The 14,195-nt window shown below is 45.7% G+C and overlaps 1 long non-coding RNA gene across 3 annotated transcripts; it reads left to right on the top strand.

Moving 5' to 3' along the window:
* The first annotated feature begins 2,349 nt into the window (after positions 1-2,349).
* On the top strand, positions 2,350-7,109 carry LOC120042692. Of its 3 annotated transcripts, XR_005476223.1 has the most exons (6): positions 2,350-2,371; positions 3,449-3,505; positions 3,606-3,705; positions 3,806-3,979; positions 6,493-6,630; positions 6,808-7,109. It is a non-coding gene; the product is annotated as an uncharacterized LOC120042692 (long non-coding RNA). The 3 variants fall into 3 exon arrangements; XR_005476222.1 differs by lacking the exons at positions 6,493-6,630; positions 6,808-7,109 and adding an exon at positions 4,100-4,165; XR_005476224.1 differs by lacking the exons at positions 2,350-2,371; positions 6,493-6,630; positions 6,808-7,109 and adding exons at positions 3,227-3,342; positions 4,100-4,165.
* Positions 7,110-14,195: the final 7,086 nt, after the last annotated feature.

Genomic DNA, 14,195 nt, shown 5'->3' with positions numbered 1-14,195 from the left:
TGGTTATCTTGCTCATTGCTCACTGTTACCCTATGTGTGCAACTATTATTGATTTATCACAGAAAAATAATTTGGTTGCAAATGTACCTGGTACCATGTAAATAATTGTTAGGCTACTCATTTTGAATCCACCGGTGGCAACTTGTGTGACCATAAAAGTCTGTGTGCGACCTGGCACAGTTAAATAATTTGGTTACTGACCTGCCCTACATCATAGAAGGCCCTTCAAGTCGGAACTAGGAAATTCTGACATTTCTGACTCTCTAACTCGTTATGGAATGATGATTTCAAGTTTCCCACTTGTGAAGTATCAGAATCAACCAGTAGGAAGATCTACGCTAATAACTTACATTCATTTAACTCTGCGGTTCCAAGTTTCCGATGGCATGTGAATGCGTCAATAATTGCCATGGTAATTTTGAATGTTCAGTCAGTGAGCATTATGGGTAATTGTCCTACATACTTACATCAAATGCTGTAGTAACAGTGTCATTCCAAACACAATAAATGTGAAAATTAACAAAGATACAAAATATTGCTAAAGTGAAGAAAATCAACTCAAAATTGTAGGAGGAAATGCCCCTGCAGCAGGGAGGCTTACGGTATTATAATATATTGTAGATAACATTAATATAATTTGTGTATTTACAGTATCAGCACACATACAAATGAAAGTATATGCTATGGATTGATCTACACTGAGTGAACAAAACATTAAGAACACCTTCCTATTGAGTTGCCACCCCTTGGTGGTGGACCATTCTTGATACTCAGGGAAAACTGTTGATCGTGAAAAACACAACAGCATTGCAGTTCTTGACACAAACCGGTGCACCGGGCACCTACTACCATACTCTGTTAAAAGAGACTTAAATCTTTTGTCTTGCTTATTCACCCTCTGAATGACACTCATACACAATTCATGTCTCAATTGTCTAAAAATCATTCTTTAACCTGTCTCCTCCCATTCATCTACACTGAGAAGAAGATTTAACAATTGATATCAATAAGGGATTATAGCTTTTACCTGATTAGTCTATGTCACAGAAAGAGAAGGTGTTCTTAATGTTTAACACACTCAGTGTATGTGTAATTTTTTTTACCTTTATTTACTTAGCAAGTCAGTAAAGAACAAATATTTTTTTTCAATGAAGGTCTAGGAACTGCCTTGTTAAGGGGCAGAACGAAAGATTTGTATCTTGTCAGCTCAGGGATTTGATTTTGCAACCTTTTGGTTATTAGTCCAACGCTCTAACCACTAGGCTACGCTGCCGACCCAATGACGTTATAGATTCCAAGTGATTGATTTTTTAGGGAATGACTATATGCTGTATATTATACCTGCAGATCATCATAGCAGCCGAAGTTGCTGTGCAGAGGGAGGAGATCGTCCGAGCATCAGGCCTCATCCCGTCACATAGGGAAGGTATCCTTCAAACAGCCAGTGTCCCTGCACAGAGGGAGGGGATCCTCCAAACAGCCAGTGTCCCTGCACAGAGTGAGGGGATCCTCCAAACAGCCAGTGTCCCTGCACAGAGTGAGGGGAACCTCCAAACAGCCATTGTCCCTGCACAGAGGGAGGGGATTCTCTCAGCAGCCAGCTTCAATGCACAGAGGGAGGAGATCCTCATTTCGTCAGGCCTCATCCCTGCACGGAGGGAGGGGATCCTCCAAACAGCCAGTGTCACTGCGCAGAGGGAGGGAATCGTCCCAATGGCCAGCGTCCCTGCGCACAGGGAGGGGATTGTCCCAAAGGCTAGTGTTCCTGCTGAGAGGGAGGAGATCCTCCGATCATCAGGCCTCATCCCTGCACAGAGGAAGGGGATCCTCCAAACAGCCAGTGTCCCTGCACAGAGGGAGGGGATTCTCCAAACATCAAGTGTCCCTGCACCGAGGGAGGAGATTCACCAGTCAGCCATTGTCCCTGCACAGAGGGAGGGGGTTCTCCGAGCAGCTAGCATCACTGCGCAGAGGGAGGAGATCCTCAGAGCATCAGGCCTCATCCCTGCACATAGGAAGGGGCTCCTCCGAGCATCAGGCCTCATCCCTGCACAGAGGGAGGGGATTCTTCCAGCAGCTTCTTCCATCAGCTACTATCAGAAGAATAAGCTCCTCAGAGCATCACAACTCACCCCTGCACAAAGGAAGTTGAGATTCCTGATAGCCAGCGTCCCTGCGCACAGGGAGTGGATCGTCCCAAAGGCTAGTGTCCCTGCAGAGAGGGAGGAGATCCTCCTCACAGCCAGTGTCCCTGTGACGAATGAAAACAATCATCCACAACCACCTCCCATCATCCCCATGGTGGCACCACTGTGGAAATGGGATGGTGGAGCGTGTCCTCCACCTGTGGATTTCTATTCCAAGAGAAGAGGTCACTTAACCTTACCTAATTAGTAAAGAAATTACCATTGTGATAGCTTGATAATAAGTTGTGATAGGTTAAATGTATGGCTCATGTGAGTGTATATCTGTAATACTTTCATGCATTTTCTACATAACACAGGTTTAGCTACATTTTACTTTTACATTTTAGTCATTTAGCAGACGCTCTTATCCAGAGCTACTTACAGTAGTGAGTGTATACATTTTCATACTTCCTTGAATCTCTCCAGGATTTCGCATGGATTTTTTAAATATTAAATATGCTAGATTTTGCAGCGACAATTATGACATTTTGCATAGCAATATGCAATTGTTTTGTCCAATTTGTTGCAAAAATGCGCTGACAAGGGAAAAAACTGTGTTGACATGTGGCTTGATTGAACCATATTATGCAGTAAATGTGCGGTGATTGGTTGAAATTGCGAGCCCTCTTTTTGTACTGTGGTAATGGGTCAGTTCTATGCGATAATATTGTGATGATGTGACTATTTTATGCAGAAATAGTTTGGTGATTGGTCAAATTTGTAAGCCCTCGCATAATATGCAGGGAATTGTTGATTTTGCAACCAAAACAATGCGATTGCAGAGTCCTGGAGTAACCTCCCAGTAATCCCTGTGACTGCGTGTAGGTTAAGATTGGGTTGTAACAGAGTATCAGAGCCAGACGTTCCTACCTGTCAGCCAGTAATTGTTCTGTATGGTGACATGAGCAGAGTGGCCTGACTTCTCCCACTTATTACAGATGTCCGACTTAGATATGTTGAGCATCCTGCTATGATGTCCATCACCAAGCCGGAACACTCCGATGCCAACCCTCAGTTCCAGACTGGCAGTCGGCCGGTGGCTGAGCCCGAGACCCCTGCTGTTCACAATAACAGTGGAGGCTGGCTCAGCTGGGTCTTTGGGAGTGGAAGAGCTAATAAGAAGGAGGTTCATCTACCTGAGGACAAAGACAGATCTGTAAGGAACTGGTTCTTAACACTATATTCTATGTAGAGACAATTGAGTGGATTTTGTTTTATTTTTTTTGTGGCTTGCTTCACATTGCTAATATCTTCTTCCTCAGATTGTCTGGGATCCAACTCTGCACAGATGGGTTAACAAAACTGAGCCCAAGGCTGAGGTACTTAAATTCAATTCAATTAAAAACAGTGAACAACCATTGTATTTCAACTGTGATAATATTACTAACAATTTGGAAAATGTGTTGATGTGTTTTACAGAACAAGTGTGTACCACCACCTCCACCGATGGGGACATATGGATATCAGGGGAACACTGGCAGTGTCCCCAAAGGAGTGAATCCTTACTCTATGAAAGCAGGTGAATATTGCTTTAGAATACATGTGGTTTAACCAAGACTGTGTCAGCCAATCATAGATGTCCCTGGTGATCTCCTGCTAACACCTTCCAAAACTACCAGCAGGTCTATGGGGCAGCAGATACCCTACAATGAATTACAATGATAGGACCAACTCAAAGCCTCCAAGCCATGGGCCTGGACTGCTTCCTAGACAGCTCTCTGGCTTGCTCCCTCCTTCACACTTTGACCTCATGGCACCAATGGTTGTGCCACCTGACACTCTACCCTACTGAGGTATGACTCTGAAAAATCCTTCCAAATTTTATTCATTCATCATTAACTGAGATTTTACTTTAACATAGCAAATGGCTGAAGTAGCAAGAATGTTAACTATTTTTTATTTTTGACCAACAGGCCATTTGCCCAGAGTGGATTTGCCATACATAGATTTTTTCAGCATTAAAAAACTTCAGCATTAAAAATCTATTAAAAGATGATCTTTTAATTAAATCTCTCCTTTGTGTCCTCATGTTCACATTAATTTGATGTGTTCTATCATCGTTTACAATGCTTATTGCTTCTGCATTGTTTTACTTACTGACAAGTATATATTATACACATATATTTTATTTTAGACATTACAAAAACATATTTTTGTGCATTTTGGATTTCCTGCATTTACTTACTGTACAGACAAGTATATTTTATACACATATAAAAAAATGTACATGTTTTTTTAATGTATTCCATAGACAGAACAAAATATATTTAGATGCATTTTGAATTCCTAAATGTCAATATTTTTATTTTCTATGTCATGTGTTTATTCCCATTTATGTACATCCTGTTTACACCTCACACACATGGTCAGTGGCTTAAATAAGAAGACAACAGTAACATGTCAGATATAGTTTAAATGTATTCATTGTTGAGTTTGCACCCCAATATGACACTTTAAATATTTCACAGAAGACTGAAATGTAACAAAACACCTATTGTGTTTATTGAGATGTACACTGAGATGCTCAGTTGGTCAATATTCCCCTCCAGTGATTCCCCAACATCTTGTCAACATGGGCCTCAATGATCTCAAATATATTGTCCATGTAAAAAACATGTCTGATTATAATTAATAATGTCCGACAATACCTTTTAATTCTATGCGCTATACATTTTGCTATTATTTTTGCATCACAACACTGAAGTGTAAGGGGCCTCCAATTTTTGTATGGACTGGATCTTTATATTTACCACTTTGAATCCTGTTTCAGTAATAATGAAGGAGTGGTTAAAACATGCTAATAACGGTCCTCTGAGTATATCAAAAAAGGTTTATCAGAGTTATTGACCTCACAAGAAGTCAGATTCGAGTAACTTACATTGTGGTGCTGAAACTTGAAGCAGCAGCCACGGCACAATCAATCGGAAATGGACAGCTCATGGTGCTGAAAGTATGCAAATTTGAGTAAACATTATTCATTTTAAAAGTCTTCATTTTAATTAGGGATATGTGTTGCAGCCTATTTCTTCCTATTTAAGAAATAAGAGGTAGGTCTACCTGTTTGACAGATGAAAAGAGGCTATAGGCTGCTATATCCATAGATATGTTAGTCAATTCCTCCACCCGCCATGCACTCTTTAAATAGCCCACCTCTTTATCTGTTAAGACTTACAGCTATTATTGTCACGTTCCTGACCTTATTTCCCTTGTTTTGTCTTTATTTAGTATGGTCAGGGCGTGAGTTGGGGTGGGCTGTCTATGTGTGTTTTTCTATGTTGGGGTTTTGTGTTCGGCCTGGTATGATTCTCAATCAGAGGCAGCTGTCAATCGTTGTCCCTGATTGAGAATCATACTTAGGCAGCCTGGGTTTCACTTTTGGTTTGTGGGTGATTGTTGCCGTGTCTGTGTTTGTTTCGCCACACGGTACTGTTTTCGTTCGTTTGTTCACGTCGTTTATTTGTTTTGTATTTTGTCCAGTGTTTTTCGTCTTCGTTTAAATTTATTAAAAGCATGTATTCAAACCACGCTGCGCTTTGGTCCGATCCTTGCTCCTCTTCAGACGAGGAGGAAGACGAGCGTTACAATTATGTATGAGAGGGTATGCCATAGGCCTACCTTTTCTTAAAGAAAAGGGCAAAAAGTACACTGTTAGTTTAAGATTTTGTTTTGAAGAAAATTAAACGGATGTGATTATATACAGTTATCTATAACAGCGCTTTGGTCCGCGATACTTAATGCTAGAAACAAGCTGTAAAATAGGAATACCTGGGAAAGACGTGACTCTGCATATTGGGATTGTTGTTTAATTTGGAAATAATCTAATTCTGTCACTATCAATTGATTAAGCTATTCACGTTCTGAACAATAAAATAAATTTAAACAAAGACAGCTTTTTGGAAAACACTTTTGACCTCTCGTTGGGTTAAGCCAAGGAAGAAGATTAGCCAGCAGTTGAAGCTTACATTTTTCTGCGTCAGTAGGCCTACTCGGTCTGGGGTGGAAAGGTAGGCCTAACTTGAAAGTACAATGCTCAGATCCCTATTGACGTCTCCGAGTTAATTATTTGCAAACGGGTTCAGTTTCGTTGCAAATAATACACACTTTTGACATTGTAGAAATATAATAATATGAGGACTATCTGTCTATACTGTAATTTCAGTCATTTGTGATTTATTAAAAAAGTTTCTACTAATACTGTATGGTAACTCTATTGAAGTCCACTCTTGTACAGCACACTAAAGGTGAATCTCTTTCTCTACAATTTAGGAGATTTTAAGATATTTTGTTGTTTGTGATGGTACTCTAGGTGCGAGGGCCATCCTGTGCCACCAGTCAATTGATGGTGGATGACCTTCTGACCCCGTGCTCGCCAGGTGACCCGGCTGCCATAGAATTGACCTGGATGGATGTGCCTAGCGACAAGCTGCTGTAGCCCATCTGCATGGTGAGAAACACACATTCACAGCACAGACGTACTCACATTCACTGTTCACAAACATACTGGAACATGCTGTTTCAACATACACATCCAGGCATTGCAAACTGACTCTCACATTTGTGTAATTGCTGAACCATGCTCATGATTTTGTTTCTCTTCTGTGTGTGTTCCTCTGCCCGCCAGTCCGACATGCTGCCCTCACTATATACCACGCAACCCACAGTCAACATGGAGGTCTTGTTCAAGGTCAGGAAGTTCACAGAGGACTTAGAACAGGAGGGTTGAGAGCTCCTGGGTGGCAGGGGCTTTACTACTTCTTACTCAGTCTCTCCTATCAAGACCCAACTCCAGTCAAAGAGTAGCTACAGTATTACAGCAGTATTACAACACTACGAACCTGCATTGGCAAGAATGATGGAGCATTTTAATTTACACACAATTGTGCAATGGAAATGTTTTTTTTTTTGCATATCCCAACTCCCCCTGAGACACCCACAAGTGCCTTGCTCAAGGGCACAGCGACATTATTATTTATTTTCCCACTTATTCGGCTACGGAATTTGAGCCAGCAACCTTTCGGTAACTGGCCCAATGATCTAATCTTGAGGCTACGTGCCGCCACTTAGAATGTAGGGTGACTCCCCTAGTGGGTCCTGAACCCAGGTCAGCAGCACTACATTGCTGTGTGTCTGTATAGTTGAGGGTGGTTTAGTAATACTCATTCCAGTTCTGGTCCCAGAGGGGATCTCAATACTGTTACACGTAGCCATGATCACCAAGCTACCCTTACTTAATTAAACCTGAATTCAAAAAGAACAAGATGTGCTTGTCATTATTTTATTTTAACTTGTATTATAGTATACCCACATTTCTGTCCACAACTTTTGAATCAGGTACCATTTAAATGTAAGGTGCTTAATACAGTTCCAGCCACTAGGGGGTACTCTTGTGAAGCCCATGGGAAATAAAAGAAATATAGTTTAAGTGAATTGGGAAGAGTAAGAATGAAAACTAAAGAAAGACTGTAAACGGTTGTTACCTGTGCTGACATGATAAAAAGTGTGTACTCACACAGTACTTTTCGCGTTGTAGTTTATATGATAAACTCATTGGAAGGGTAACAAATTTGGAGGCACCGCTGAGATGTATTTTCATGTGAGCACCGGCCCATATTCCTGGAACGGACAACGAGTGAGAGACATTGGGAGAGTAGCTAGCTAACGTTAGCAGGCTAACCACCTAACGGAGTGTAGCTATCTTGCCATTGCCTGCATTGTCGTTGTTGCCACGTGAGTAGGACAATATGAGTCGAGAGAGGGAAATGTTGTTGGATGAAATCGAACAGAGTTTATGGACTTTAACTGAGGACAATTTACGGCACTTGTGTGTAGTTGTGGAATAGGAGGTGTAGATGACTGAAGTAAAAGGAAAGAGCCATCGCGCTTTGCGGCGCAAATTGATGGAAGATTACTGTGAGAAGGAAGATTTAATGGAATCAGAGGATGAGGGAATGTCTTGTCTGCTTCAACTGAAAGACGAAATCAAAGGAATATCGGACTCTGAGGATACTGTGAAAGTCTGCCTTACAAATCCCAGCCAGACGGCGCCAACGAGGCAAGTGGACAGCAATATGGAACGCCGTTTGGGTCTTTGCGTGTCAAAAAGATACACGTCAAATAACACTATTTGACACGTCAAATAAGCTTCTTTAGCAATCAGGACCTGAATATGACTCCAGGTCACACAATAATTTAACACGTTCATTAATTTTGTACGTAGTTATTGCACATTGATTACACTCTCACTCGTATTTCATATGCCACAAAGATACGTTAAATCTGCCTGCCATTGATATTTAACTGTACTCAAGATAGCTAGCTAAAGTTAATTGTTCATAATCTAACGTTAATTATGGAATCTATAAAACGTTAATTAGTTACTGCTGTATAGTAACGTTAGCTAGCTAGCGATGTTGAATCTAGATACTTTTTTTGAGCTAGTTTGTAACTAAAGTACGTTAGTTAAAACTGCATCGCCTGTCAATGCACGGTTGTCTTCATAGGTCGGAGGCTCAGAGTTGGCACAGTTTAGACAAGAAAACACTTTAGGGGAACTACATACAGATAAAATGTCACTGGACCCGTCGGGTCTGCGGTCTATTTTTCAGGCTAGAGACCATGTTGCGGAGCCTTCGGTGGGCAAGTGGTCATTTGATTGATGAAGAGATGGCCAGCAATCTAATTGCTGTTGTCGAGGAGTTCCTACAAGAGGCAAATGACACCCAACAACGGGAACCTTACGAAAATGCCAAGTTGTTATATTTATATCATTTTTTTTGTACGGCATGTGTGGCAAAGGCTGAGATTGTATCATTTTACTTGTCCTGTGTTAAGTCTCCTGTGTCAAGTCAATCAATGAAAAAACATTTGGTTGGCCTATAATGTTGTTCCTATATTCTATATGGTGATCTTATAGTCTTTTAACCTAAAGTTTTTAGGAGTGTATTTTGTAATTATTGTATTTTTTTATTTCAGTGTCCTGTCAAGCGCCTTTGGAGGGGAGGCGGTATCACATCACCAAGGAGCAGCTTGAGTTCCTCATAGATTGTCATATGACCATCAGACAAATGGCAGATGTTCTCAATGTGTCGCACTCTGTGGTCAAGTTGCGCATGAGGTAAGTTACTGTAATCTAATAAAGCAATTGTAACACAAGAGGGAGATCTCTACATCCCCTCTAGATTTGATCACATTCCTGATTGATGTATCTTTTTGTGTTATTTTTGTATTTAGTCATTTTCAGCGTTTCAGGTCCTACTCACTGTTGTCAGATGCTCAGCTAGATGAGAGGATCAAAGAGCTGATATCAATAAAAACAGAATGGCGTCACTATAAGAGAAAAAAATGGTTTTGTAAAACAAATGCATCTTGTTTTTTAGGTTTAGGATTGTTATCCATGGTGCTGTGGATGGTTACAGCAGACTTGTTGTGTTTCTGAAGGCCTCTGACAACAACAGGACCGCCACAGTCATGGAGTCATTCGAAGCAGCCATCACCAGCTACGGAACACCATCCCAGGTGAGATGTGACCGGGTGGTGAAAACAACCGCATCTGTGCCTTCATGGAGCAGTTCAGGGGTGGTGAGAGGGGAAGTGCCCTCAGAGGAAGGAGCACTCACAACCAGAGGATAGAGCGGCTGTGGGGGGACGTCTGGCATGGAGTCTCCAACGTTTACCATGACCTGTTACCATGACCTGGTAGTTGTTCGTCTCGGGTTCCCTGGCACTGCAGAGGGCCAATCTGACAGCAGTAAGGGATTTGTTTGCCCCAAATTCAGCCACCATCAGCTCCTCCAACCACCACCTCAGCTCCTCCAACCACCACCTCAGCTCCTCCAACCACCACCTCAGCTCCTCCAACCACCACCTCAGCTCCTCCAACCACCACCTCAGCTCCTCCAACCACCACCTCAGCTCCTCCAACCACCACCTCAGCTCCTCCAACCACCACCTCAGCTCCTCCAACCACTGGCGCCGCAGCTCTTTATTGGTCGTAATGGGTGATTGTGCCACAAATCCAGTTCACCATCATCACACACAGATGGAACTGTTGCGGACAATAATTCCATTGGAAGGCCCCAGAGGCAGCCTGGGAGTGTCACAATTCCAATGGTGAAATGAAGGAGTCAGGTGCAGAGAGCAGGGTAGTTCCGAGCAAGTGGAATTTATTATTTCAACCAGAAATAATCTCTGAGGCGGCTACGCCACACAACAAAGGGCGCGTCAAAAAATACAGTCCAACATAAATTAGGACAGAATCCACTATATAAATCACCACCACAAAAACCAGAATAACAAGCCCGCACAAAAGTCGGCGGGCCAACTGGGTTTAAATAACACCCTAACCCTAAACACAAAACAGGTGTAACCAATTAGACAAACCTAAATGAAAACAGAAAAGGGGATCGGTGGCAGCTAGTAGGCCGGAGACGACGACCGCCGAGCGCCGCCCGAACGGGAAGAGGCACCATCCTCGGCGGTGAAAGTCCCTCAAGAGGGAAGGATCCAAAATGTCCCCCACCGGTACCCAGCATCTCTCCTCCGGACTGTACCCCTCCCAGTCCACGAGGTACTGCAGGACCCTCACCCGGCGTCTCGAGTCCAGAATAGTTCGTACCATGTACGCCGGGGACCTCTCGATGTCAAGAGGGGGCGGAGGGACCTCTGGCACCTCATTTTCCTGAAGGGGACCAGCTACCACCGGCCTGAGGAGAGACACATGAAACGAGGGGTTAATACGATAGTAAGAGGGAAGTTGTAACCTATAACACACCTCGTTTATCCTCCTCAGGACTTTAAATGGCCCCACACACTGCGGCCCCAGCTTCCGGCAGGGCAGGCGGAGGGGCAGGTTTCGGGCCGAGAGCCAGACCCTGTCCCCTGGTGCGAACACAGGGGCCTCACTGCGGTGGCGGTCAGCGCTCCTCTTCTGCCGTTCACTGGCCTGCCTGAGAGAGTCCTGGACTGCCCGCCAGGTCTCTCTAGAGCGCTGTACCCACTCCTCCACCGCAGGAGCGTCGGTCTGGCTCTGATGCCACGGAGCCAGGACCGGCTGGTACCCCAGTACGCATTCGAAGGGCGACATGTTCGTTGATGAGTGGCGGAGTGAGTTCTGGGCAAACTCTGCCCACGGGACGTACCTTCCCCACTCTCCTGGCCGGTCCTGGCAATACGACCTCAGAAACCTACCCACTTCCTGGTTCACTCTTTCCACCTGCCCATTACTTTCGGGGTGATACCCAGAGGTAAGGCTGACCGAGACCCCCAGACGCTCCATAAACGCCCTCCACACCCGGGACGTGAACTGGGGACCTCGATCAGATACGATGTCCTCCGGCACCCCGTAATGCCGGAAGACGTGGGTAAATAGAGCCTCCGCAGTCTGTAGGGCCGTAGGGAGACCAGGCAATGGGAGGAGACGACAGGACTTAGAGAACCGATCCACAACGACCAGAACGGTAGTGATCTCCTGAGATGGAGGAAGATCAGTCAGAAAATCTACCGATAGATGAGACCATGGCCGTTGTGGAACCGGGAGGGGTTGTAACTTCCCTCTCGATAGGTGCCTAGGAGCCTTACTCTGTGCGCATACCGAACAGGAGGAGACATAGAGTCTCACGTCCTTAGCCAAGGTGGGCCACCAGTATTTCCCCCGAAGACCCCGCACTGTCCTCTCAATCCCCGGATGACCCGAAGAAGGTAGTGTGTGAGCCCACCGAATCAATCGATCACGGACACCAAGCGGTACGTACGTAAGGCCAGTCGGACACTGAGAAGGCGCAGGTTCTACCCTCAACGCCCGCTCGATGTCCGCGTCCACCTCCCATACCACCGGGGCCACCAGCCAAGAGGCTGGAAGGATGGGAGTCGGATCGATGGGCCGGTCCTCGGTGTCATAGAGACGGGACAGCGCGTCGGCCCTAGTGTTGAGGGAACCTGGTCTATAAGAGATCGTAAATCTAAAGCGTGTAAAGAACATGGCCCACCTAGCCTGACGCAGATTCAGTCTCTTCGCCGCTCGGATATACTCCAGATTGCGGTGGTCAGTCCAGATGAGGAAAGGGTATTTAGCCCCCTCAAGCCAGTGTCTCCACACCTTCAGGGCTTTTACCATAGCTAGTAACTCCCGGTCCCCCACATCATAGTTCCGCTCCGCCGGACCCAGCTTCTTAGAAAAGAAAGCACAGGCACGGAGCTTCGGTGGCGTGCCCGAGCGCTGTGATAGCACGGCTCCAACACCAGCCTCGGACGCATCCACCTCCACTATGAACGCTAATGAAGGGTCCGGATGCGCCAACACGGGAGCCTCAGTAAACCGTGCCTTCAACTGGTTGAAGGCTCCCTCTGCCTCGGCCGACCACCGTAGACGCACCGGCCCCCCCTACAGCAGTGAGGTAATGGGCGCCGCCACTTGGCCAAAACCCCGGATAAACCTCCGGTAGTAATTGGCAAACCCTAAAAACCGCTGCACCTCCTTTACCGTGGTCGGAGTCGGCCAATTACGCACGGCGTTAATGCGGTCACACTCCATCACCACCCCTGAGGTGGAAATGCGATAACTCAGGAAGGAAACGGCTTGTTTGGAGAACACACATTTCTCAGCCTTGACGTATAGGTCATGCTCCAGCAGCCGCCCAAGGACCCTGCGCACCAGGGAGACATGCGCGGCGCGTGTGGCAGAATAGATCAAGATGTCATCAATATATACTACCACACCCTGCCCGTGCAAGTCCCTGAGAATCTCATCTACAAAGGATTGGAAGACGGCTGGAGCATTCTTTAACCCATACGGCATGACGAGGTACTCATAGTGGCCTGATGTGGTACTAAACGCTGTTTTCCACTCGTCTCCTCCCCGAATACGCACCAGATTATACGCGCTCCTGAGGTCCAGTTTTGTGAAAAAACGCGCTCCGTGGAATGATTCCACCGCCGTAGCGATGAGAGGTAGCGGATAACTAAATCCCACTGTGATTGAATTGAGACCTCGATAATCAATGCACGGACGCAGTCCTCCCTCCTTTTTTCTCACAAAAAAGAAACTCGAGGAGGCGGGTGACATGGAGGGCCGAATGAACCCTTGTCTCAGAGCTTCCGTGACATATGTCTCCATAGCCAACGTCTCCTCCTGTGACAATGGGTACACGTGACTCCTGGGAAGTGCAGCGTTCTCCTGGAGGTTTATCACGCAATCCCACCGTCGATGAGGTGGTAATTTGGTCGCTTTTTTCTTACTAAAAGCGATAGCCAAATCGGCATATTCTGGGGGAATGCGCACAGTGGAAACCTGGTCTGGACTCTCCACCGACGTGGCACCGATGGAAACTCCCACACACCTACCTGAACACTCCTCTGACCACCCCTGAAGAGCTCCCTGTCTCCAGGAAATGAGGGGATTGTGAATGGCTAGCCAGGGAACCCCCAACACCACTGGAAACCCAGGTGAATCAATAAGGTAGAAACTAATCTGCTCCCTATGATCCCCCTGCGTTACCATGTCCAGCGGAATCGTGGCCTCCCTGATCAGCCCTGACCCTAACGGTCGGCTATCTAAGGAGTGCACAGGGAAAGGTGGGTCTATCTGCACCAGCGGAATACCCAACTTACGGGCGAGTCCGCGATCCATAAAACTCCCAGCTGCGCCTGAGTCGACTAGCGCCTTATGCTGGTGAGAGGGGAAAAACGCAGGGAAAAAAATAACCAAAAACATGTGACCGACAGGAAGCTCTGGGTGAGTCTTGTGCCTACTCACCTGGGGTGGCCGAGAAGTATTCCGCCTGCCATCTCTACTCCCAGAGGCACTCCTCCAGCACCGGTCCGAAGTGTGTCCTCTTCGGCCACAATAGGTGCAAGAGAAGCCACCTCCTCTCCCATCGCTCCATCCTCTCCATCATCATGTCCATCGCCGACCCAATCCTATGGAGAACGGCGGTGTGATGGAGGACACGCTCCTCCATCGATGGAAGAGGGGTGGTTGCTGCTTCTGCTGACTCCATGGTTGGTGCGGGCTTC

The sequence above is a fragment of the Salvelinus namaycush genome, unplaced genomic scaffold, assembly GCF_016432855.1.
Source record: "Salvelinus namaycush isolate Seneca unplaced genomic scaffold, SaNama_1.0 Scaffold743, whole genome shotgun sequence".
Classification (NCBI taxonomy): domain Eukaryota; kingdom Metazoa; phylum Chordata; class Actinopteri; order Salmoniformes; family Salmonidae; genus Salvelinus; species Salvelinus namaycush.
This window is presented reverse-complemented; position numbering and strand designations above follow the sequence as displayed.